The following is a 21,058-nucleotide window of genomic DNA, read 5'->3' on the forward strand; positions in this document are numbered from 1 at the left end:
GGTCCAGGGCAACAAGGCAGCCCCCTTTGTGCCAGACTGTCTCAGGCTGTTATGCAGGAGCGGTCAGTAGAGCGTCCTAACCGCACAGCAGTGGGGGGAACAGCTGATGTGACGTTCAGTCCTGGCTCGGATGGCAGCCAATGGTCTGTAGACGTTGGCTTGGCTCCCCGCCCCCCCCCCCCCCCCGGCCCCTCTCCAGTGCCGTTGGTGGGTGACAACGAAACATTTCTCACTATCGATGTCACTTCTTTCCCCGGATGATCCCGAGGAGTCTGGTCCCTCTTCTCAGCAAGCTCCACCCTTTCCCCAGGGGTCAGCTTCCACCCCGTGGCCACTGTGCTTTTCCCGCCCAGGCGGGGTGCGGGGGGGGGGGGGTGTCACACATAGTCCCCCGGGACCTGAACCTGGATCTTTCTCTTTCCCGTCCACTGTCAAAGCGTGGTCCCTGGAGCAGCAGTGTCACCTAGGAAGGTTCTCGTGGTGCAGAGACTCCCCCCCAGGCCTGCGGGGTCAGAAACTCTGGGTGGGTGCCGGCAGCACCCTGTGTCTACACTGGCCCGCCGGGGGGTTCTGATGTGCCCCAAAGCTTGGTGATTCTCCACCTTCCCGGCCTGAGACCCAGACTCCTGATTTCTGGGAGCCTTTCTTCTCTGGGAAGAATCTAGACATGAATCAAAATGATTTGTCTTTCAAAACTGTTTTTTCTGTGGGCTTCTGGAGCCTATGCCGGACATCACAAAAGTGAGTTCTAACTGTTTCTGTCTATTAGCATTTCTGCTGAAATAATTCCCATGTTCATCAAAGATACGTAAAAACCTTTGGTCGACCTGGGGGAAGGTGCTGTTCAAGGAAGTGTGGAAAACAAAAGCACAAAGATTAATATTTCACTGCATTCCTTTACTCCCCTGTATCTCTGTCTAGACCATAAGCCCTCTGAGGGCAGGGACTGTTTCAATCTGCTTCATCGCTGGATTAGCAGCACTTAGCCACTTGTTGAAAAGATGCAAAAACTAATAAATTATAAAGGTTGCGAGTTCCCATCCCTGGAGGCGCTTAAGCACAGGGAAGATGCGGGGATGTTACAGAGGAGGTTTTTGTATCAGGGAGGTGGTCAGACTAGACGAACTTTAAAGTTCTCTCTGACCCCTCAGTGCTATAATCCCCTGTGATGGGACTCTGCAGAGAGAGAAGGAGGGGCCGGCCACAGCGTCTGGCACGTTCTTACTGGTAAATGTTTATGGCCTTTGGACACAGCGTCTGGCACGTTCTTACTGGTAAATGTTTATGGCCTTTGGACTTCCTCACCGAGGGTGGGGTAGGTGGGGTTACGGTGACTCTTACAAGCTCCTGGACACCACTTAGTCCCAGGACAAATTGTGAGGTACTAGAAATACCTATTGGGAAGCATTTTACCATTCAGAGGTATCTTTTTTTAGCTATCACATTTATAAATTTGGAGAGTTACTCTGACTGCAACGTTGAAATGTTGATTTCTAGACACAAGACGAAAAAGCAAAGACGAGACCCTAAGTGGGAAAAGGGGAACTTCACACACAAGTGCAGAGGTCCCTGGCTGGCTTTATGAACACCTGGCGTCAAGGACCCTTCTAGAATGTGGCTGCTGGAAGGGACTTCAGAGAGCTTTTGGTTTACAGTCAAGGAGACAGGCCTATGGAGATGGAAAACTTCTTGACCCCACACAGCTGTTCAATATATTTACTGGGGGAAATGAGAAAGGCTCAGGCCACTTCTTTAAGTGTTAAAGCTATAGCTTGGCAAAAGGCAAGAGTTGAGAATCATATTCATCATCGTAAGCCTCTGTAACAAAACGTTGTCCTCCCCGGGGGCGCTCGGCACCCCCTCACGCACGGTGGCGGCCGGAGCTTACGGGAAGCAGGCAGGAACTGCACGCTGTCAGCCTGCTGCTTGTAGCCTGGGAGCGGCTTGTCAGGCTCCTGTCCTAAAAGAATAATAATAGGAGACGCTCTTACTGGATGATGTTGTTTGCTCCCCACGTGCCAGGCGCTGGTCTGACACTTTGTATCCTCACAGTGCTCCGCGCATAGAGCTACTCACCATCATCCTCCTTTCACAGATGAGAACACTGAGGCACAGAAAGGTTTAGAATCTCCTCCCAGGTCCCACAGCCAAAGATAGAGCAGAATTCCAACCCGACGTCACAGTGACGCCCCTGTAAATTACTTCTTGACATACGTAGTCTCATTTGGTTTCAGGATTCAGGAGGCTTCATCTTTCTTGCGACCCAGGGCTTGGCTTCTCTGGGTGTCCCCGCCTCCTGGGGGCTGATCTGCCAGGGTGTGGGGCAGAGCCCCGGTGTACTTGTCCGCAGAGGTGAGCAGGGGGGAGGCAGAAGGGCAGAAGGGCAGGTGAGGTTCCCTGGATGCCACCCAGTGCCGTCTGTTTTGCAGTGATGTTCTGAGGTGTGAACGCCTCCCCCTGCTGCCAGTTACTGGGTAGAGTGGGTTCCTCTCTGGCTTTACTCGACTGGAACCCCTGGCAGAGGCGTGGCCCCCTCATTCTTTAGGGGCCCTGGCGTCATCTGGGCTGCCTTGGAGTCTCTGGGGGAGGCCTGAAGAGATCTTTGTTTCCTTGCTCCAGCCTTCTCAAGCTGCAAGGGGTGAGGCCGTCTTGGGCTTCCGGTTAATTCTGTGGAGTGTGACTTGTTGGCCGGGGAGCAGCGGCATCCACGGCTCCTCCCAGCCACAGGCCACATGTCCAGAAAACCGTATGCGCTGGGCTACGTGAGCATTACGTTGACGACAGCGATGAGTGGGGAGAGAGCAGACAGCCCTCCAGCATGCCTCCGGCGTGAGTCATGGGCGCACAGAGGCTTTCCTCTTCCTGCTTTCCTTTTGTCCAGATCCCTCTGAAAGGCCAGGCTCGTCATGTGATTTCAGTGGGCGGGGTTTAACTTGAACAGGGAAACATGAAACACTTGATTCCATTGGGCTTTGGGCACAGGTTTCATTGATGACAGCCGTCAGGTGCACTAGGAGGAAAATGATAGGGGGAAATTGGGCCCAGGCCAGGCAACCACATCTTGTCTGTGGGTCACATGTCTCACGGGGTAGCTGCTTGTGCACAAGTCCAGGGGACACCACCGGCATTGACTTCAAGGTGGAGGGTGCACCTTTGAGTGCTACAGTGTGGTAACACCGATCACACCTTTAGTCAGTGAGTTTGAAGGCCCCATCCATCTAGTGTCACAAAACACAAAGCTCAGATAGATTTGAGACCCTTCCTTCTCTGTCATCGCTCGTACCTCCAGATTCTGCACCCAGTTCCATTGTGGGTTCCCCTTGCCTCTCTCAGTAACAAGCAGTTCTCAGGCACCGGCTGGGTACCCAGCTGGGTATTTAGCTCAGTCATTATACTACCTACCTGGAGAGGGAGTACGATCCCACAGGCTAAGTGCTCAGTCCTGCAAGACCGTCTCCCCTACATTTCAGATGCCAGTCACAAGCCCAGGTTGTGACCTGCGCTTCTGACCAGCTGACTGTAGACCGGGGGTTCCAGTGACCTACTCCTTGGGTTCAGTTAGTTTGCTAGAGAGGCTCACAGAGCTCAGAGAAACATTTTACTTACTAGATTCTAGGTTTATCTTAAAAAGTTGTAACTCGGGAACAGTCAAATGGAGGAGGCCAAGAGGACATGGTATGGGGAAGGGGTGAGGAGCTTCTTGAGCCCTCTCCGAGCAAGCCAGGCTCCCCAGGTCCCAGATTCAGCAGCAGCCCAGAAGCTCTCTGAACACCATCCTTTTGGGTTTTCATGGAGAGTTCATTACACGGGCATGAATGATGAAGTCATTGGCCTTTGCCAGTCGATTCAGCCTTCAGCCCCTCTTTCCTCTGCAGAGGCTCAGGAGGGGACTAAAAGGTCCAGCCTTCTAATCACAGGCTTGATTCTCCTGGCATCCGGCCCCTTCCTTAGGTGTGGTCCAAAAGTCACTTCATTAACACAGCAAAAGACACCTTTAGGCCTCTCATCATTTAGGAAAAAATTTTAAGGGCTTTAGGGGCTCTGTGCTGGGAACAGGGAGGAAGACCAAATATCCATTTTGTTAAAAGGTAGACTGAAGCATATTAAACATCTTGAGTTTATTTGAACACGGATTGACTTGGATCAGGCAGTGCTGAACCAAGAGCGATTAGGAGTATTTCACCAACAGGAGTTTGGGGAACATGAGGAAGAAAATTAAGGTAACAGAAAAATGTGAGAAAGTTAATTGATTGGCTATAGCTTAGAGTTTAGTTAGCTGTTCATGATTGGTTGCTTTTAGCATTTTGATTTTGTAACTTTGAGGCATTTAGAGGCTTAGGTTTTGGTTTGCTTTTTATGTAGGCTGCCATGGCCTGAGAGCATTATTGGTCTACTGTCCTTGTTTAATTAAACACTTTCCCTCTTTTGGCCATCCTCTCATCCATGAGAGATTGACCAAAAAGTTGATATGGGCACCACCCTCCAGTCACCGTGAGAGTTAAGTGGCTCTTGTGTCCTTGTGACACTCCTAAGTTGTGAGGGCAGATCTGTGGAAGAATTGTTTTTCATCTTGTTCATCTGGTTGCTTCCTTTTTTCTATTTCTCCACGCTCAGAGAGACCATGTGATATACTGCGGATGGCTGTGAACATGCATTTAGGACCTTGGAGAGAACCTGGTGCTCCAGGGAGACTCCAGTGATGACTGTTGGGAGGCTGGTACCAAGAGACTGAAGTTTCCTCCTTAGCTAGGGCCTCCATGAACCACCCAGCTGATATCAAATAAATCACAGAATGTACATGGGGTGGGGGTCATCAACCTGTTTTAACCAAGTGACTTGTTAATTTCTTGTATGTGTTGCAGTACCGGAGGTAATGGTCCAGGTACAATGATCCAGCTTCCTCTTTGTTCATCCAGTAAGTGACATAAAGCAATTCTGTTACCCCAAACCACCTCGGGGCACCTGGGTGACCAACTTGGTTGCTCAGTTGGTTAAGCTTCCCACTGTTGATTTCGGCTCAGGTCATGATCTCCTGGTTCTTGGGATCGAGCCCCGCATCAGGCTCCCCACAGATAGAGCGGAGCCTGCTTGGGACTCTTTCTCCCTCTCCTCCTCTGCCCCTCCCCCACTTGTGTGCGTGCTCTCTCTCTCTCTCCCTCTCTCTGTCAAAATAAATAAACAAACATTAAAAAAAACCCACCTTAGCAAGAGTGTTTGGGGACTTTGGTTGTACAGCTGTGGACTCAGCAGTAGATTCAGTGACAGCTGCCAGAGTGAAGGAGTGTTGCCTTCCTGTGCGTTAACACAGAGAAGAAGCAAGGAGCAAAAAGGCGAAAGGAGTAAAAGTTTCATATTGGGGTTGAAAATCTTGATTCATGACCTTGGGAGAGCTGTCTGTCTCAAGATGTTCTCTAATTCTGGGAAGGAACCTCCCTAGTTAATTTTAATTTAAGATCTCCAGCTGGTATGCAGATCCAAGTGTCTAAATGAGTCCCTTTCATTTGGGGGATGGGACCCAAGGTTCAAATCCCTAAAGTACGGCTGCTGTTGGGTTGTGGAGAGAGCCTGAGGTCTGGTCCCTTATAAGGCTCTTCAAGGGCAGTCTCTGTGATCCAAATCAGAAGGGTGGGAGAAAACAGGGGATATTTTAAATATATATATAGGGGCACCTGGGTGGCTCAGTCGGTTAAGTGTCCGACTTCGGCCCAGGTTATGACCTCACGTCCGTGAGTTCGAGCCCCACGTCGGGCTCTGTGCTGACAGCTCAGAGCCTGGAGCCTGTTTCGGATTCTGTGTCTCCCTCTCTCTCTCTCTCTGACCCTCCCACATTCATGCCGTCTCTCTCTGTCTCAAAAATAAATCAACGTTAAAAAACAAAATATATATATACATATACACATATATACGTATACATATATATATACATATACATACATATATATAAAATAAAACCTCAAAGACAATGAACAGGAGTCGAATCTGATATCTATAGGTTGTGTTACAATCCTCTACTAAAACACAGTGTTTGTTCTACATCACCCTCATTTCTTTAAAAAATATTTTTTTTAACCTTTATTTTTGAGAGAGAGAGAGACAGAGTGTGAGTGGGGGAGGGACAGTGAGAGAGGGAGACACAGAATCTGAAACAGGCTCCAGGTTCTGAGCTGTCAGCACAGAGCCTGACGCGGGACTCGAACTCACAAACAGTGAGATCGTGAGCTGAGCCAAAGTCGGGCACTTAACTGACTGAGCCACCCAGGCACCCCTATTTCTAATAAAGATAATTACAGTAAGACTAATTTGTTTGCATAATAAATCTAATCTTATTAAAGTTGGCCTGATTATTTACATAAGTGCAGCAAGAATAGCGATTGACCATATTAGACCTTTTAAAAATCTGCTTTTCTGGAACTTTTCAGAGGGAGTCTTAGATAGGACTTTTATAGCCTCTCCAGGCTAAGAAGCCATGCCAAGAACTCACCATCAGACTTCACTTGCAATACCTATCTGTTTGGGTGAATTCTTCTCTTCATGAGGTCCTCAGGATATCTTGAAGTTCCTGGGCCTGCCAGGAAGTGACCTGCCTTACTCACCTGCTAAGGTTGCTGAGAACTCTGTAAGCAAGGTGCCAGGCTCTTTGTTCCCAGGGACTTTTTTGGCTCCATAAGTCAACTTTAGTTCCTTCAAACTATCTTCTCACATCTGATTTTATGCATATTCTCAAATACGACATTTCATCAAAGTCTTGGTCATATAACCAATGTTTCCAATTGTGTCCTGTTGCAAGGAGAACAGATTCCTATTGAACTTAAGCAAATAACTGTATCTCCATGAAAATAAGAATGGAGTTTCCAAATTCTGGAGGAATCAGATAAGGAGAAAAGATAAATGTTTCATCTTTGTTTACAAAGGTACATTTTACCAAACTAATGATAGTTTAAGAGAAAAGACAGATTTTCCTAACTCTAGAAAAACAACACCACAGTGTTTCAAACAAAAGTCATAAAAATTATAAAATCATCTCTATCAGTTCATTCAGTCCAATGTAACTAATTCTTGTTGATCTTGATCTTTTGTTAGTTTTATGAAACTGTCAGTCTTTCCCTTAGAGCTCTGCCAATTCTTACTCAGTGGTGTGGTCTGGAAGTTATCAGAAACTTGTACTTGTTAGAGTCCTTCCCATGAGTCGTCTGGAAGATGAAGAAGCACTTTTGTAGGAACATTTATTTGCAAAAGCATCAGAGTAGAAAAGTAAGTTTCTGTAAGGGAAAAAAGATTTAAAAATGGCCATGGTTAAAGAGTTGTTCAAAGTTCATTATAATGCTGTCAACAAGAAAATTTGGTTATTTCTGTGGCATACAGGGTTTGAGATAATAACTAGAATTGTAAGTGATAGTATTATACCAGGACATATATCAGATTTCTAGGAATTTTATATAATTGCTGGAACACACACACATATATATATATATATATATATATATATATATATATATATATATATATTTATTTATTTATTTATTTATTTATTTTAATGTTTATTTTTATTTTTGAGACAGAGAGAGACAGAGCATGAATGGGGGAGGGTCAGAGAGAGAGGGAGACACAGAATCGGAAGCAGGCTCCAGGCTCTGAGCTGTCAGCACAGAGCCCGATGCGGGGCTCGAACCCACGGGCCATGAGATCATGACCTGAGCCGAAGTCGGATGCTTAACCAACTGAGCCACCCAGGCGCCCCTGGAACACTTATATTAATAACCTACATGCATACAAATATAACATAATTATTACTTCTTACTTGACAGTGCTTCTCATGTAATTTAACAGCAAATAAGGCTAATTAGTTACCTAATTAATATCTGTCTTTTTATGAGGAGAGACAACAAATCTTTTGAAATGTTCCAGGGACCTTCTAGAAAATCCCAAACTTACTTCCAGGTCAAAAAGTCTTTACTTAGAATTTGATTTTGGGAAGTTTGGATGCTTGACTAAGTAGGATCACAGACCATTGTGAAAGAATATACTCAATTATCTATTTCACCAAAGTGACAGAACATTTCAAAGGCAAATACAGAAGGTTACATAGTTGTGAGGAAAGCTTTAGCTCTTCGAGTACTGAGAAGACTCAGTTTTCTTAAGGCATCAAAGACCTGATAAAGGCAACACGAAGCACAGGAAATTAATTTAGGGAAACACGAAAGCTTTGCTTTCCAGGTGTGTTACTTACAAGGTAAAGGAAGTCCTTTCACAATCTCTCATTGTCAAGAACAGACTAAGAGTTTAGGACAACTTTGTCCTTTAGGTAGATGAAAGAAACTTTTTAGTTTTACGTAAGTACCCTATTGTATTAAAGCTTACGTTTAAAACCCTTGGAATAACAATTCAGTTTTGGCCAGCTTGAGTACACAAGGTAAAAATTCCCTCTGTCTCTCTGTTCCCAGCTTTCCATAATCCATTCAGTTTGTCCTTTGTTCTCCTCTTTCCCATTCTGAAGGAACCAGCTTTTAAATTTTTTTTTTTAACATTTATTTATTTTTGAGACAGAGAGAGACAGAGCATGAATGGGGGAGGGCCAGAGAGAGAGGGAGACACAGAATCGGAAGCAGGCTCCAGGCTCTGAGCTGTCAGCACAGAGCCCGATGCGGGGCTTGAACTCACAGACCGGGAGATCATGACCTGAGCTGAAGTTGGACACTTAACCGACTGAGCCACCCAGGTGCCCCTGAAGGAACCAGCTTTTAGTTTAGGGAAAAATTCCTTTCATTTCCCTTAACAAAAAAGCATCTTCATGCCTCCTGACCTTTTCTTGGCCAAAACACATTTTACTTTCCTTGCATACAGAGTTTTTTCCCTTATTATTTCTAGTAGTTAACAGTTCCATATTAATTAGAGTTTTTAACCCTTAGGAACCTTAATTTCTAGTGAAAAGTAAGAAATCAGCATTCTTTGTATCGGCAGATTCATGAGTATATTTCTTGATTTCTAGAAGCATATGCTTCCTCAGTAGTACATCATTTCAGTGATGCAGAGGACGTGTTTATTAACACACCCAAATGTTTTTAGTTTCTCTGTAATAAGAAGCCAAAAGTAGATAAAACCTGTGTTCAGTAATGTTTCATTATTTTATCTTATCTGGAAATGATCTGAGATACTCAGTGAATATCCATCATGTAACTTATCTCAGTATACTTTTGTTTCAAGTTACCAGAAACATTTTGGAAACTATTTAAAAAATATACTTTTTTAATGTTTACTTATTTTTTTTTTAATTTTTTTCAACATTTTTTATTTATTTTTGGGACAGAGAGAGACAGAGCATGAACGGGGGAGGGGCAGAGAGAGAGGGAGACACAGAATCGGAAACAGGCTCCAGGCTCCGAGCCATCAGCCCAGAGCCTGATGCGGGGCTCGAACTCACGAACCGCGAGATTGTGACCTGGCTGAAGTCGGACGCTTAACCGACTGCGCCACCCAGGCGCCCCAATGTTTACTTATTTTTGAGAGAGAGAGAGAGAGAGAGAGAGAGAGCGAGCGAGCATGGGGGGGGGGGAGAGAGAGAGAGAGAGAGAGAGAGAGAGCGAGCGAGCATGGGGGGGGGGGAGAGAGAGAGAGAGAGAGAGAGAGAGAGAGAGAGAGACAGACAGACAGACAGACAGAATCTGAAACAGGTTCCAGGCCCTGAGCTATCAGCGCAGAGCCTGACACGGGGCTCGAACTCACAAACCATGAGATCATGACCTGAGCTGAAGTTGGACACTTAACTGACGGAGCCACCCAGGTGCCCTGGAAACTATTTTTAAGTACACATACAGTAAAGCATCAGTATTCTTGAAAATTTCATTTGTAGATTATCTCAGATCGTGTGACCTTGAAAAACATTTGGGTTAGTGTTTATATTTCTGAGAACATACTTAATTTGTAGAGTGCTTTTCTGTCCTTGAGGTTGTTTGTGTTTAAGCCAATTAAATAGAGCCCTTTACAAGTTGATGTTGGCAATGCCAATGTGGTAGAAAAATATCACACATCAGTAAAATACATACATAGATACACATAAACATAAAGACATATAAACAGAGACCTATAGCTTTTGTTTTAAAGTTTTAGCCATGAAACGGGCATTATTAATGTAAAAGTCACTAGTTTATAAGAGAACAATTGGATCTAAAATTGTGTTTCTTGGGGAGCCTGGGTGGCTCAGTCGGTCAAGCGGTGGACGTCAGCTCAGGTCCTGATCTCATGGCTTGTGAGTCGCGTTGAGCTCTGTGCTGACAGCTTGGAGTTGGGAGCCTGTGTCAGATTCTGTGTCTCCCTCTCTCTTCCCCTCCCATGCTCGTGCCCAGTCTCTTTCTCCTTCAAAAATAAACATTAAAAAAATAAACAAATAAAATTGTGTTTTTTGAACACAAGATAAACAGTAAGTTTATCTTGTGTTCAGATGGCTTTAGCGTTTTTACATCTGTAGAGAAGATCTTTAAGATTTTTAATTCACCTATTTTCCAAATAGCACCCCTTTCCTCTTTTCCTTTTCTTTCCCTTCTGATAAGAATCCCCTCACTGGAGTTTGTATTTCAGAGATGGCCCTCAGTTCCTAGGGAAGGTTGGTACAATATTGACTTCTCAAAGCACAGGGAAAGAATACAAGTTCCGCTAAGGACTTTTGATCCTAAATCAAGGAATTGACAATACTTGCAAGCCTTTGGAGGTGAATAGGGAAGGTTTTGGGATTGGTAAAAACGATGGGGGTGGGGGGCTTTGAATTCTTTCTGGAGCAGTATTTCTGTTCTTGTAAAGACTTGATATGTAACACGAGTACAGTTGTTTTTAATTCCTCCCAGACTTGGGTTGTAACCTCGATGATCTCAAGGCTGACCCCCCATCCAACTATATTACCTTCAGTTTGCTTCTCTGAATCAGGAAGAAGATGTTCAACTGAGATGGCCATCACAGGCTTCTAGATTCTAGATTTAGAGCTGTTAGTCTTTGGAATGGTTTTCTTTCCCTTGGGTACATAGTTTCATTTAACTTAGGGGAGAAGGCCTTTAAAAAAACCGTTCTCTTAGGCTCTGAGTACCGGCTTCCAATTTGGCCAGCTTCTGCCCATAGAGTTATTTTAAATTCTCTTGAATCTCTTGTCAGGTTTCCTGAACAACCCCAAGGATGCAAGAGGTACCCCTAAAGAGGTATAGAAGAAACAGTCCTCCCAGGATCCAGAGTCACTCCCAAAGATAGCCAAAGGAAGAAAAGATTTAGACAGTTCCCCTGAGAGCTGGCAGCAAAGAGGAAACCCTACCCGTGGATGGAGTGCAACCCATAATTTTGTTCATCCATATTTTGGGGCCTCCCAGCCTTCTCTAGGAAGTGAGGACCATCCCTGAAATATAAAATCCAGTAAGGGATTCTTACCAGAAGGAAAGAAAAAGAAAAAAAAAATGGAGGGTTATTTGGAAAATAGGTGAAAATCTTAAAGATCTCTCCAAATACTGGTAAAAACATTTAAAATTTTTTTTTTCAACGTTTATTTATTTTTGGGACAGAGAGAGACAGAGCATGAACAGGGGAGGGGCAGAGAGAGAGGGAGACACAGAATCGGAAACAGGCTCCAGGCTCCGAGCCATCAGCCCAGAGCCCGACGCGGGGCTCGAACTCCCGGACCGCGAGATCGTGACCTGGCTGAAGTCGGACGCTTAACCGACTGCGCCACCCAGGCGCCCCTGGTAAAAACATTTAAAGCCATCTGAACAGATAACTTGCTGCTGTCTTTAAGAAACAATTTTTTATTATATTTTATCTTAATTTTTTAAGTGTTTATTTTTGAAAGGGAGAGAGACAGAGCGTGAGCAGGGGAGGGGCAGAGAGGGGGAGACATAGAATCCAAAGCAGGCTCCAGGCTCCCAGCTGTCAGCACAGAGCCCGATGTGGGGCTTGAACTCACGAGCCGTGAGATCATGACCTGAGCTGAGGTCAGCTGCTTAACCAACTGAAGCCAAGTTCTCAGAACACCAACAGGACAAACGAGAGGTAGTCGCCGTCCCTAGGAGAGTAGGGGTCCGCACTGATGCATTCCCAAAGGTAAATCCACGAGTCACAATTCAAAGATCTTATTCTTACAGATGTTATTTTTGTTTTGTTTTGTGTGTGTGTGTGTGTGTGTGTGTGTGTGTGTGTGTGTGTGTGTGTGTTTTGCCTGTCAATGTGAATTTGGGAAGGGAGTGACAGTGTGAAATCTTACCTTCCTCTCACAACCAGGCACCACAGGTGGAGATGTGGAAGAGTTGACTTCGGTAGGAATTCTCACCCTTTCCTGGCTTGTGCGCGTTTTCCCAGGATCCCATCTGCAGGCTCCGAAGCATGTGAGGTGTCCCAGTGGGTCTCATCCTGGTCACAGAAACTGTAGAGGGGGATAAAGAAACTTCTGTCTACTTTTTATGGTGAGTCCTTGGCTGAGACCCCGTTTCCTCTAGGGCATCTCCTGAATGGATAAGCTTCTCTAGGTTAAAGGTTCTCCACTGTGGTCACTGTAATTCAAAATTCTCTTTGGTTAAGTTAACCTTTTGGTTCAGCCTTAAAACAAAATTTTATTCACCAGAGTCTTCACCCTGGTCTCAGTCTGGTTGCCAAGTTGGACCAGTATGACCCTGGATCCAGTCCGACTCCAGGTGGTTTCCAGACCTAGGTCAGGAAAAGAAATGCTCAAATAAAGTCTGAAAACTCATAATACAAAAACTGTGCAGCTAGGATCTGAGAGGGACTTACCCATCACCTCCGGAGGCAGCGACAAAGCAGGGAGCCCAAGGGGGCTCAGCAGGTACCTTCCCGTGGCTGCTCGTCACTCCTGGAGGCCGTGAGGGTTCTCCATTGGTTCCCTCTAATGACATCAGAACCATAAAAAGATAAACTGAGGCATATTAACAATTTTACGAGTGTATTTGGGCAAAAGTTGATTCAAACTGGGCAGCACCAAGCTGGAAGTGGTTAGGAGTGCTGTACCAACAGGAGCTTGGGGAGAGTCTTTAGTAGAGAAAAGATAGAAGAAAGGTAAGGAGATTGTTGACTGGCTATAGCTCAAAGCCTAGTTGGCTGTGCGTGTTGGTTGTCCTTAGCGGTTTTAATTTTGTGACCTTGAAACCTTTATAGGTTTGGATTTTAGTTTTCTTATGTAGCCAGCCATGGCATCAGAGTCACATCCGTCTGATGACCTCTTGTTTTAATTGATACAACAATTTTTTATAAACTGTAATGCCATAACACCTGATCATCTCCAGTTCTGAATCCCACCTGGATCTGCCTAGCGTCTCGTCTCCTCCAGCACTTCTCTAGGGCCCTCAGCCGTTGAAGTGGCCTCCTACCTGCCCTCCCCACAACTCTCTTGTCCCTTCTTTCCAGAATGCAGATCTGGTCACAGTGTCCCAACCTCCTCCTAACGCCGCCTCCGCATCCCAGTATGACTTTACCGATTCCTCTTTGCTCCAAGGACAAGACCATGGGTTTGAACATGACCCCTGGCCCTGATGTCTGTCCCCTGCCCACCTCCCCAGAAGTGCACTGCCCCCTTTGTTCTCTCCCCTGTGCTCTGCTCGGGTCTTGGAAACCTGCTGTGCTGTCTGCCTCCACCTTCACCCACTGCACCGTCAATCTCAACCACTCCCCACTCAGCTCATGCGTCACTTCCTCGTCTGACCTCCTTGACCTCCTTGACCTCCGCTGACCTCCTTGACCATTGTAGCCTCCATTTATATAAGTGATTGTTTGTGTCCTGTGTGTCTCCCCCACGTGACCCTGAGCTGCACATCTTGTTTAGTGCTGGACCCCCAGAATGAGCACAGAGAACTCATTACCGGTTTGTTGTCGTTGAAGGATTTGCTTTGCCTTTTGGTGGGGAGGAGGGAAAACTTTGTCACCGTTAAGAGTTGGGGTAAGCCCACATACACAGATCTTCCACACCAATGCCGGCCCCTCCGTCTTCCCAATTGAGCCCCACACCTCCTGCTTTTTCAGGTGCTTCCAGCCTGAGTATGTTTCCAGATCTCTCTTGTTCTTTGTCCTGAGGTTGTAGACTCAATTTTTTAAAAAACTGTGGTAAAATGTATATGATGTAAAAATGACCATTTTAACCATTTATAAGTATGCATTTAAGCGGCAGTAGGTATAATCACCCTGTAACGCAACCATTACCACCATCCATCTCTAGAACTTTCTCGTCTTCCCAAATTAAAGCTCTGTACTCGTTAAACAAGAACTCCCCTCTTCCTGTTCTCTCCTGGTAACCATTATTCATTCTCCTTTCTGTCTCTGTGACTTTGAGTCTTCTAAGTGCCTCATATAAGGGAAGTCATGCGGTGTTTGTCTTTTTGTGATCGGTTTATTTCACTCAGCATCATGTCTTTAAGATCCATGTCTGGGGGCGCCTGGGTGGCGCAGTCGGTTAAGCATCCGACTTCAGCCAGGTCACGATCTCGCGGTCCGTGAGTTCGAGCCCCGCGTCAGGCTCTGGGCTGATGGCTCAGAGCCTGGAGCCTGTTTCCCATTCTGTGTCTCCCTCTCTCTCTGCCCCTCCCCCGTTCATGCTCTGTCTCTCTCTGTCCCAAAAATAAATAAAAAAAACGTTGAAAAAAAATTAAAAAAAAAAAAAAGATCCATGTCTGTTGTAGCACGTGTCAGAATTTCCTTCTTTTTAAAGGCTGAGTAATATTGCATTGTTGGGCTATGAACACTGGTATACAAAAGTCTGTTCAAGAGACTCCATTTTTTTAAAATGTTTTTCTGAAATAGAACATGAGTGGGGGTGGGGCAGAGAGGAGGAGACAGGGGGAGAGAGAGAGAGAGAGAGAGGAGAGAATCTTAAGCAGGTTCGATGTCCAACACCGAGCCCAGTGTTGGATTCGATCCCACGACTGTGAGATCATGACCTGAGCTGAAATCAAGAGTTGAGTGCTTGACTGACTGAGCCACCCAGACGCCCCCGCAACACGCTCCATTTCTACTGACATGCTGTAATTCTAAGATCAAAGGGTGATCTCTCCCTCATCATGTACAACGGAGTCTTGAGCTGTGCGTTTACTTCCTCTCAGCAAGTATCTGCTAAACCTTTTCCCGAGCTGGCTCCAGGTTAGATATCCCTCGTCCACGAGACGTTACACAGGCCTAGGGGACTGTGCCCCGAGGGACTTCCACTTGGATGAGGAAACAGGTTCTGGGGATTTTTGAATGCTACGTTGTGTATTCAGACTTAATTAGAATTCAGAGAGATGGGGGCGGGGGGAGAGATCAGTGTGGACCTGAGGGTTAGAGAAGGTGTATTAGTTTCTTGTTGCTGCTGTAACAAATTACCAAAAAGTTACGGACTTAAAGCAACACACATTTATTCTCTTATAGTTCTGAAAGCCACAGATCTAAAACCTGCTTCATGGGGCTAAAGCCAAGGTGTCAATAGGGCTGGTTCCTAATGGAGGTTCTGAGGGGACAGTTGTTGCCTTGCCTTTTTCAGCTTCTGGTGGCTGTCTGTGCTCCCTGGCTTGTGACCCTTTGCTTCACCTTCAAAGTGCCTCAGTCCAGTCTCTGCTTCCGTCACTGCGCTGCCTTCTGCTCTGAATCGGACTCTCCCTGCCTCCCTCTTATAAGAACCGTTGGGACTACATCCGCCCCTCCCGGGTAATGTCAGATAGTCTCCCCACCTGGGGACCTCTAACTTAATCACCCTTGCAGATTCCCTTCTGCCATGTGGAATCATGTATTCACAGGTTCCGGGGATTAGGACATGGACATCTTTGGGGGGGGGGGGCATCATTCAGCAGACCACAGAAAGCTTTCCGTAGAAGCATGTGGGCTGGCCTTCACGGTTGGCCTGCAAGGTAGGAGAGGCAGGTGGGGATGATGTTCTTGTGACGAGGTAGATGTGCGTTGTGTAGTCTTCCCTCCATCTAGACAGTAGGTGTCACTGCATCTTCCTGTGCATGATTGAGCAGACATGGACGTGGAGTGCACTGCGAGCTTGGACCCTCCTCCCTGCACCTGTTTCAGTATTGTGGGTTGTTCAAGTGCCCACTAAGTGTCTCTGACAGTGAGCAGTGCCCTGGTGGCTGGAGGCACAGCAGTGGAGATCATTGGCAATGAATGCTCACGGGTCTTTACAAAACTCACTCATCGTCTACGTTTATTAGGCACCTTCAAGTGCCAGGAGCAATGTCAGGCTTCGTGGACACATAACCGACATATAGCCCTTTCACCCAGGGTGTATTTTTCTTTTTTCCTTCCTTCCTTCCTTCCTTCCTTCCTTCCTTCCTTCCTTCCTCCTTTCCTTTCCTTTCCTTTCCTTTCCTTTCCTTTCCTTTCCTTTCCTTTCCTTTCCTTTCCTTTCCCTTTCTTTCTTTCTTTCTTTCTTTCTTTCTTTCTTTCTTTCTTTCTTTCTTTCTTTCTTATGTTTGTTTATTTTCTTGAGAGAGAAAGAGAGCATTAGTGGGGGAAGGGAAGGGTGAGAGGGAGATACAGAATCTGACACAGGGTCCAGGCTCTGAGTTGTCAGCACAGAGCCCGACGTGGGGCTCGAACTCACAAACCCTGAGATCATGACCTGAGCTCAAGTCAGATGCTTAACCGACTGAGCCACCCAGATGTCATATTTTTTTCTTTATCAAGTTTCATACCACAAACAAGATTACTTTTATAGTTGAAAAAAAATTAAAACGAAACCTGGTATTTATCTAAAAAAAAATAAAGGCATTGTTTCTGGTGCCAACAGTAGGTGAATGTGGGTCTAAAGTGTGTTTGTCTGGTTCCAGTGTGGACAAAGATTGGAGAAGGCAGAAGACACATCCTTTGTTCTGGAAGTGGTTGCAGAAACATGTGTTTTCCAGGAAAGGGATCGATACCAGAGAATGGAGAGCATCCAGAACACTAAGTGGAGATGAGTTTTGAGGGCCTTGGGTTTAGTAAAAATTTCTAGTAGGCTCTGAACATCCGTTGCAAATGCTGAGTTAAAGATGAACTGTATGTAGTTTGTTAAACCTTTCTTTCTTTAATGCCTGCCCAGATGTTAATGCCCTAGCACATTTCTCAGGATCCAGGCCACCACATTAGGGGGTCCTCTGTTCTTTAAAGTGGTTTCAAGGAGAACTTTTCACTCATCACCAACACACAGACAGTCCTAGAATAGGACCTATTCTGGCCTCAAAACAAAAACTAAAGGAGAAAAACTGTGATTGGGTTTGCAGTTTGGAAACCCCAGGCCTGTGCGTTCAGAGGTCGAGAGTGCGCTGAAGAAGACGGGCTTTGCGGTCTCACCGGCCTGGCTGGGTGGTTGGGCACTTTATCTACTTTCTCTGTGATTCCACGATCTTGTCTACAAAATGGATGCAAAAATAGTACGCTGAGCATCAGGCTGTTGTTGAGGATTAAAATATGTAACATATTACCTGGCACACAGTGTGCTCTCCCTCAATGTTAATTGCTGTTCAGTGCATGCAGGGGCAGTTTGAGGCTATAGGGTACATCGTTTAGCCTTTAAAGTGAGGTAAGAGAAGACAATGGCCAAGGTTAATCCTTTTTTTTTTTTTTTTCTGTAGAAACTTGTAATAAATCACCCAAAGCTACAGCAAATCAAGTGACTTACAGAAAACGGGGCAAAAAAAGCAAGTGATTTCCAGAAAATGGTGCTCACTGAGTCATTGGCAGTCTTCCTGCTTCCTTGCATTTTCCTTAGCAGTTTGTGTGAATCCTGGAATAAGTGTTCAGATTGACCTCAGTCTCTTTATGAGAAGATATTTCAGAATCCAACTCTGCTGCCAAGCATATGGGTGAAAGGAGGGGGAAAAGGCTGAAACGCTCGAGGAAGAATATTAATCATAACAATAACTACAGCCGACACTGGTATTGTCGCTGGAGTTGACAAGGAGCCTTTTCACCTGTTCTCGCTCCTGCGGCCCTCACAGTCATCCTGTGAGGTGTCTGTGGTGGGTGTTATTGTTAATCCGATTTTGCCAATGAAAACACAGAGTTGAAGGATGTTGAACGAGTTTAGTTGTCCGAGATGACACAGAAAGAAAGTCAAATCCAGAGGCATGACTCCCCATCCTTTAGAAGAAGTCAGCATCTGATGCTACTGGCCTCACTACGAAGTGATACGAGTAGTAAACACAGTCCTTTGGACGTGGCCAGGTGAGTGTTGTTGTTCACAGTGGTCACTTACGGGTGCCGTGCAAACATCTTGAATACGCCTTCCTTCCCAATTACAAGACACACACACACATCTCATTTTTTAATGCCTTTCCATTGTTGATCTCAAATGCTTATTCACTAGCCTTGGTGCCAAACGACTTTTTGCTATTTTCGAATGCTGTTACTCAAATCTGCCCTTTTCAGATGTGACTTGAGACCAGTGAAGATATTCGTATAAAATCCACAGACTCCAGTGAGACATGTAAGAGATTTTAAACTGGAGTGGAATACGTTGGAATATATTGGAATAGATGTGTCACTTCCTCAGGGGACTATTTGGAAGGGCATCTCTTATTTGGGTGTGAAAGTTCTGGTGTGTTTGTTTGAACACAGGCGTCATATTACTTCATGGTTGTGGTTTGGGGAAGTCAATAAATAACTCCCTTTCTTCCCCACCTGAGTTCAGTACCGGTTGAGAAATAAGACAGGGAAAGTGGGCAGATAGATGGAGGTCAAAGTATGAGCTTTATCACTGATAAGCTAATGACAGAACTGGCCTGAGAAGTGTGGCCAAAAGGGTTGCCAACAACCCAGCCCCAAGTTAGAGCTTCACCCCCTAGTCCAGCTCCCAGCACCCGCCCCCTCCCCCCAGGGTGGAGCCTGTCTCTCTAGGCACCAAGGGACAGAACGGAATGTGAGAATCGTGCAGAAGAGAGCTGGTGATGAGTGGACAGGGCAGAGGAGGTGGAGGGATAGAGAGAAAGCGGAGGAGGAGGGAGGAGGAGTAGAGAGGAAAGTAGTTAAGTGAGGATGTTCACTTCTTTCTCCTAAGTTCACTAATCTGGTAAATCATACTCCCTCCTTCCCAAGGGAAAAGTGAGTAAGAGGCGGGGGCTGAAGCCAAAAGCGTTACACCAGGAAAACACAGGTAGATTCCTATCTAGCATTTGCCAGGTATTTATTGGCTATAATGTCAGCAACGTTTCCGAGAGTTGGGTGTGATTGTTCCTGTATAGATGATTTCCGAAGGTCAGATAGCCAAAGGATTTGTAGTCGGGTCTGAATACAGAGCCCATGTTTGTTCCTGTACACTAAGAAGAACTTCTCATTGGGCACAGACAAGCATGGGGCTAGGTACAGGGTGATAATGGCTAGAGACTGAAGAGATCATTCCATCTGGGAAATCAGGGAAGTATTTGGGGGGGGGGCAAGATGTAGCATTTGCAGTAGGCATTGGGTAGAAATGTACAGCCCAGAAATGAAGGACTCTCTGGGGACAGGGAACAGCATAAACAAAGATAAGGTGATGAGAAATGATCCAGTACACTTTAGGGAGCTAAAAATAGAAAATGTGGAAGTCATATAAGGTTGGGATGATGTGTTGGGTTAAGGGCCCTTTTCAAAGCAGAAAGAACAGAAATGACTGAACAATCCAATGTAAGGGGTCAGGGAAAGACCAGAATCAGACCTGATGTCAACATTTTTAAGCTAGGTAAATGAAAGAATGATGATGCCGTCAAAGAGATGTGAAAGTCGGGAAGAGAGACTGGTTTTACACTTACTTATCTCTGAACGTGTTCAGTTGGGCGGACTGTTTTGTAGAGATGAACCCTTCCTTTCACGATTCATGCGTTCATTCAGGCAACAGTGTTTGTTGAGTCGTATGACGTCCTAGGAGCTGGGGATTTGCTGGAGATGAAGCACAGGCATGGTGCCTGTTCCCCAGGACCTTCCGGCCAAGTGGGTGGGAGGACAGATGAATTCAAACCACCATGGTGTCGAATCACTACTGCGGTGTTGTTGGCCAAGGAGGCACGCAGGGCTCTCGGAAGGCCTGTCAGAAACCAGGGGTCTAATCTGGTGGTGAAGGTCAGGAAACATTTGACGAAGTGACACGTGTGCCCAGAGCTGTTGGGTAAATAAGAGTCAACGAGGCCAGGAGGACAAAGAGCAGAGCAGGCGGGGGACGTTCGCCTAACGAATATTACACAGCAGTAGCGGTCGGTGAGTCTCTGCTCACAGCTTCGCGGGTGAAGTTGGCAACATAATGCTGGCTGAAAACAAGCAGGTCCTAGAGACCGTATCCTGCATGATGCCTTCTTAAAAAGTTTGAAAGCAAAAAAACCCCGAAACAGTAGATTGCTTAGGTATACAAGTACAGTGTGTGTGCTAAAACAAGAAAAAAGTCAATGAAAATAATCCCCGAATTTAAAAAGAGTAGAAATTCAGAGGGACTGGCAGTGAGGTGTGGGGGAGGTTCGTAAAGGGACGTGCAAATGATTGGTAAGGTTTCAGATACTGAGCTCTGAAGAGCTCATTGTATTGTTTTAAATACATAAATAAAGAGGGCCGTGCGTCAGCCAATTTAAATGGTGTGATAAACCAAGAATTAAGATTAATACAATTCTAGGCACTGGGATTTTTTTTTTTTGAAGAGATTATGCTGAGTATTAGGGCCTGAAAGAATATCAGGATGGCTGGAATAGAAAAGCAGAGGGGGGAAAGACAAGAAATGAGATTCTAGGGATGGCTGGGCTCCAAGACCATGCAGAGCCTTGCAGGCCCTTTATCTAAGGTGGTTTTCCCTTTATCCAAGAGCTGTGGGAGCCGTTGAAGGATTTGTAAGCAGGAGGCAGGCTTCAAGATTTGCATTTTGCAAAAGGTCACATTGCTTTCGGTGTAGTGACCAAATTGAAGAGAGGCCGGAATGACTGTGGATGAACTACTTAGAAAGCTTCGTTTAGAAGTAAGACGGTGAGGGGCGCCTGGGTGGCTCAGTCGGTTGAGCGGCCGACTTCGGCTTAGGTCATGATCTCTCGGTCTGTGAGTTCGAGCCCTGCGCCGGGCTCTGTGCTGACGGCTCGGAGCCTGGAGCCTGTTTCGGATTCTGTGTCTCCTTCTCTCTCTG

At 45.8% G+C, this 21,058-nt stretch overlaps 1 protein-coding gene and 2 long non-coding RNA genes across 5 annotated transcripts in view; 1 reads left to right on the forward strand and 2 right to left on the reverse strand.

Moving 5' to 3' along the window:
- Window positions 1-21,058, forward strand: part of GLIS3 (GLIS family zinc finger 3) — a 504,180-nt gene that overhangs the window by 16,004 nt on the left and 467,118 nt on the right. The window lies entirely within an intron of this gene.
- Window positions 1,703-3,288, reverse strand: LOC112868699 (uncharacterized). Its single transcript, XR_003224324.2, has 2 exons — window positions 2,077-3,288; window positions 1,703-1,960 (listed from the first exon to the last, which is right to left on the reverse strand). It is a non-coding gene; the product is annotated as an uncharacterized LOC112868699 (long non-coding RNA).
- LOC147574693 (uncharacterized) lies at window positions 4,598-20,023 on the reverse strand. 3 transcript variants are annotated; one of them, XR_015243416.1, is made up of 6 exons: window positions 19,713-20,023; window positions 12,754-12,865; window positions 12,584-12,669; window positions 12,296-12,388; window positions 6,594-7,259; window positions 4,598-5,292 (listed from the first exon to the last, which is right to left on the reverse strand). It is a non-coding gene; the product is annotated as an uncharacterized LOC147574693 (long non-coding RNA). The 3 variants fall into 3 exon arrangements; XR_015243417.1 differs by having other exon boundaries at window positions 6,594-6,777; window positions 7,128-7,259; window positions 12,296-12,669; XR_015243415.1 differs by having other exon boundaries at window positions 12,296-12,669.

The sequence above is a fragment of the Puma concolor genome, chromosome D4 (assembly GCF_028749965.1).
Source record: "Puma concolor isolate L17-30 chromosome D4, mPumCon1.1.hap2, whole genome shotgun sequence".
In the NCBI taxonomy this organism is placed as follows: Eukaryota; Metazoa; Chordata; class Mammalia; order Carnivora; family Felidae; genus Puma; species Puma concolor.